Genomic DNA, 5112 nt, shown 5'->3' with positions numbered 1-5112 from the left:
TTCTTGTGCACCGTTCCCGGAGGTACTGCAATACCGGGTCGATGCGTGGAGTGGACGGAGCAAGCCCCGGTTCCATCTCCTGCTTCCAAAAATCAATTTAATATAGACGGGTCCCCCTATGGGGGACGTATCAGATATTAAACTGATAAGAACAGATACTACACTTGATCTGAGCCAAGAGGCCGAGAAGCGATGCCCACAATGGTTTTGACCAAACGCCCCGGGCGCGGCCGCCCGCCGGAGCTGCCGGGGTACTCGCTTCTTGGACTGAGGGGAAAAATGGGAAAAAGAAAAAAAAAAGAAAAAGAAAAAAAAAGGTGCCAGGCTCTAATTATTAACACGGCCGGCGCCGCTGTGCTCGTTCTGCTTTTAAACCCATGTCGAGCCCCACCCCGAGGGGCAGGGCTAGCCAAAAATTGCATTGAACTCATAAATGCTCCTCTCCACGGAAATCTTTAGTAAAATACTCTTTTATTGAGATTTTACATTTTTTACATTTACACCCATTCGTTTTTTCATTCATTTTACATTTCTTTTAAAGATGACATTCATGCATACAGACATACATTTTGTTTTAAAAGCATTTAAAATACATTTAAAAACACCAAGACAATTGTGCTTTGTACATGGTTAAAACAGACACAGATTAAAATCAACATGAAAAAAACCTGTGCTGTTTTAAAAGTGACTGGAAAAAAAGAACCATCTATAAAAAACCAGTGCTTGTGAGGGCCGGGGAGTGCTCTCTAAAAGGTTCAAAAGTGAACATAAACCTAGATCTAAAACAGGGACAGGGGAAAAGGGACAGTGTATAAACAGTGAGTTAAAATTCTAAAATTTTAAAACACTTAAAATGTAACTTTTAATAGTTTACATTAAAAATCTTAAAGATACATAAAACAAAACAAAACAAAATCAAATAAAACATTCAAATTAAATCAAAGGTCCATAAAACTGAAACAAAAAGACTACATAAAACCAGGGCACCGTTGAAAAACGGTCATGCCAGCTAAAAAGGGCGGAATGCTGGCATGACAAAATAAATAAAAGGCTTAGCGGTGCCCCGTAGTCCCGCTCCTAGGAGCTAGCGGTTCCAGTTTTTTCCTTTATTCCATCTTCACGTCCTGAAGTCCGGCGATCCTCCACTCCGCGCAGGCCTTGTCCTTCCCGAGGGTCCGGATGTCCAGAATTACAAAGTCCTTGATAAGAGTTTGTGCCCTTCTGGTCGTGGTGATAGTGTCTAGCTCCTGCTTGTGATAGACACAGACGTTACGGCCTTCCCACAGGATCTGCTTGACAACATTGATGACACGCCAAACGCACTTAGCTGTGCTGGTAGTGATTCCTCCCGCAGGCCCATAGAGCACAGTCTCAGCGGTCATCTTGGCCGTGTCAGCAAACCTGTTTAGGAAGACAGAGACAGAGAGCCAGACACTGCCAGCCACATCACACTCCCAGAAGATATGGGCTGGTGTTTCTCTCTTGCGGCACTTTGCATAGGGGCATGTTTCTACTTGGGCTAGTCCCCTCCTGAACATGAACGCTCGAGTGGGGAGTGCACTGTGGACGGTGTTCCATGCTATATCCTTCTGGACATTACTGAGGCAGCTGTGAGACACATTCTCCCAGATTTTTTGGCTTTGGGTGAGGGAGAAAGTAGCTACTTTTTCAATTTCCTGGGAACCGGCAAGATATTTAGTTACAGCCTTGTATTCCCAGGAGGCCAATTTTGCTTTATCTAAGCCCAATTTATATATAGTGTCCCTTAAGGTTCTATAATACAATGGGGGGTCCCAGAAGTACGGCACAGTGTTATCAATAGTGCAGAGGCCCAAGGCCCTGAGACAGGTGGCAAAATAGAAACGATTCATGTAACATACCTTCCTGTCCAGGGCCTGGATGTTCTTGATAGTTTGCGTGAGCCCCTGCACTCGGGTGAGCTGCACAACGTCCGGGACCCCCTTACCTCCCTTCTTGTCGGCTTTACTCAGAGTGGCTCGCTTTACCCTCTCCATCTTGCTGCCCCAGATAAAGCGGTGGATAATGCGGTCCACCACTTTTTTGGTGGTCCTGTCTGGGGGAAAGATTTTTCCTACATAAGAGAGGATGGGGAACAGTATAGACTTGGTTATTAATACTCTACCCGTCATTGTTAAGGATCTTGTGCTCCATCCGCCAATCTTTTTACGGACCTGGTTAATGGCCGCCGTCCAGCTCTGGGCCCCCGAGCTATTGTTCTCGAAAATGAGGCCCAGAATCTTGATTTTGTCCTTTTTGACAGGGTACATGTCCGACAGTTCCCTATCTACCTGCCAATTTTTAGACACGTAGACTTCGCTCTTGGACTTATTAATCACTGCCCCGGTCGCCGTGCAGTACTTCTCAAGGATATTACTAATCCGAGGTACCGACGATGTGTTGGTGCAAATGAGCGACACATCGTCCATATATGCTGTTGTTTTGACCTGGACCCCGTTGGATCCAGGCAGCTGGAAACCAGTTATATTGGTATCCCTACGAATTGCCTGCAGGAGGGGTTCAATGCACACGACATATAGCAGTGGGGATAGTGGGCAACCCTGTCTGACCCCTGACTGGATAGATATTTTACCAGTCAGGTGCCTGTTCACCAAGACTCGGGTACTAATGTTTGTATATATGGTTTTAACCCACTCCCTAAGTCCAGGAGCGAATTTCATCTGGTCCATCACTTTGTACATATATTCATGGCTTACCCTATCGAACGCCTTCTCCTGGTCAAGGTTGAACAGGCAGAGGGGATGGTTCCGTTCTCTAGAATAAGCCAGAATGTCCCTTGTTAACATTAAAATATCCATGATGGACCTCCCTGGGACGCCACAAGCCTGGTCAGGGCCAATGACCAAAGGGAGGTGTACTTGTAGCCGGAGCATCAGAGCTTTGGCTAGTATCTTGTAATCCACGCAAAGGAGGCTGATTGGGCGCCAATTCCGTAGATCTTTAACTTCCCCTTTCTTATGAAGGAGAGTAATTACACTCTCCCGCATAGAAGGGCCCAACCGCTTCTCCCTGTAGACCGCTCTGTAGACCTCCGCTAAATGGACTTTTAGCGTGTCCCAAAAAAGATGGTAATACTCACCCGGGATGCCATCTGGACCTGGCGTCTTACCGGTGTTCATGGTCTTAACCGCCTGGGTGAGCTCCTCCAGCGTGAGTTCTGGGTCCTTCTCCTCCTCCTCCTCGTCCCGCACTGAGTCAGGCTCCAACTGGCTCAGGAACCACTCTATCAGGGTGTCATCTGTAGCTTTGATGTTATACAGGTCCCTATAGAAGTTCTCTACCACTTTTTTCACTCCCTCACTATCCTCTACTATCCTCCCCCTGCTGTCGAGCATGGAGGACATCAAGTGCCGCTTCTCCCTCGTTTTCTGGAAGAAGAAGCGAGTACACTTTTCGTCTTCCTCCATTTTTTGCACTTTTGCATTGTGCATGACCTTTCGTTGTTCCTCCCTACAAAGCACTGAAAGATCTAGCTTGGTCTGGGCTATCTCGTCGCTTACAGGGAACCCCCGAAGCTGAAGCAGGCTCAGACGCTGGAGGGCAGCATTCAGGTATTTATATTTGGCCCTCCTTTCTTTTGCTTTCCTCTTGCCTGCTGCTATGAAATAACCCTTAGTTCTCATTTTGACCATCTCCCACCACTCTATAGGGGAGTTGAATAGGTCACGCAAAGTGGTCCACTCAACAAGCCTGCTCTTATAGGCTGCAGCTATGGAGGGGTCATCGAGTAAGGAGGTGTTTAATTTCCAGACCCCTGACCCCATCTGGGAGGTCTGAGGGACCTGCAATGTTACCTGCAGGAGCCTATGGTCAGAGAAGAAGACGGCCTGGGTGTCTACTGCCGTCTTCGTAAGGGAGCTGGTATGCAGGACGAGATCTATACGGGAGAAGGAGGTCCCAGATGAGCTCACCCAGGTAAAGGGAGGCACCAGGTCCTTACCTGCATCACACAGGGAGAAATCAGATATTACGGAGGACAAAACTCTACTAGAGCGGTCGTTGCGTGGCCTGCTCCGGTCTACGTCCCTCAGAGCACAATTGAAGTCACCTGACACGATGACGGGTACGTTCCCCAGCAGGAGTGGACGCAGCTGTGGAAAAAATTGAACTCTTTCGTTTTGGTTAGTGGGTGCGTAGACATTGACCAGTCTGAGGGGAGTGTTGTTGTATGTCACATCCACGCTCAGAATTCTACCAGGTTCTACCTCCCTGCTGCTGCGGGAGGTAATAAATGGGTTTTTAAACAGGATACCTACTCCGTCGGCTCTGGCTATGTTGGAGCCCGACCAGAAGGAGTCCCCCAGGGTCCAACTCTCCTTCAGGTCCCTATAATCAGGGCTCGACGAAATACCACACTCCTGCAGAAAGATGAGATCTGCTTTCAAGTTAGCTAGATAGTTTAGTACATCAAATCTTTTTTGTGTCTCCCTGATGCTCCTGACATTAACAGACACACATATCAGGGCCATCAGGGTAGCTAACAAGAAAAGGAGTCGCTGCGTCCACCCCATAGCGACTATGATTGGGAGGTCGGGACACTCTTCCTACTCTTAGCTCTACGCTTGCTTCGAGGGGGCTTGGGCTTATTTGCAACTCCCATCACCCCTGAGAAGGTACTCACTGCTGCCTCGTCCAAGAAGGCACCGTCTTTATATGCACAGTACGTGGAGTTGTTGGGGCTATTCAACTCCCCACAAGGTAAGTCTGGTGGAACTTGCTCAGGGCCCCTCGGAACGTGTGGGTCAGCTTTGTCCTGGGGGGGGGTTATGACAGACAGCATTCTTTGGCTGTTACCGTCTGTTGAATTGGAGCTGTTAGCAGACTTCTGGCTTACCGCGTCCAGGGGTATTCCCATGTCCTCCAGTGCTGTATCTAGGAGGACCTCTAGGGGGCCCCTGGTTTTGCCCATACAAGGGAGGGGGTCAAGGATGCTTTGAAGGGAGGCCCTTCGCTTGAAGAGGGTCATTGCTACCGAGGTACTGCTGGTCAGGGAAGGTGTTGACCCCGACCTCTCCCTCGGTGCATTAGTGAACACCTCTTCTGCGAGGTGTGCTAGGGTTTGTGCCAACGACT

General features: G+C 48.5%; 1 non-coding gene across 1 annotated transcript; it reads right to left on the bottom strand.

The window, feature by feature from the left end:
* LOC131697077 (U2 spliceosomal RNA) lies at positions 1 to 194 on the bottom strand. The gene has a single exon (XR_009306959.1). It is a non-coding gene; the product is annotated as a U2 spliceosomal RNA (small nuclear RNA).
* Between the last annotated feature and the right edge of the window lie 4918 nt (positions 195 to 5112).

Source organism: Acipenser ruthenus, chromosome 13, assembly GCF_902713425.1.
Source record: "Acipenser ruthenus chromosome 13, fAciRut3.2 maternal haplotype, whole genome shotgun sequence".
Classification (NCBI taxonomy): Eukaryota; Metazoa; Chordata; class Actinopteri; order Acipenseriformes; family Acipenseridae; genus Acipenser; species Acipenser ruthenus.
The sequence above is the reverse complement of the archived record's forward strand: the minus strand, read 5'-3'. Positions and strand labels throughout refer to the sequence as shown.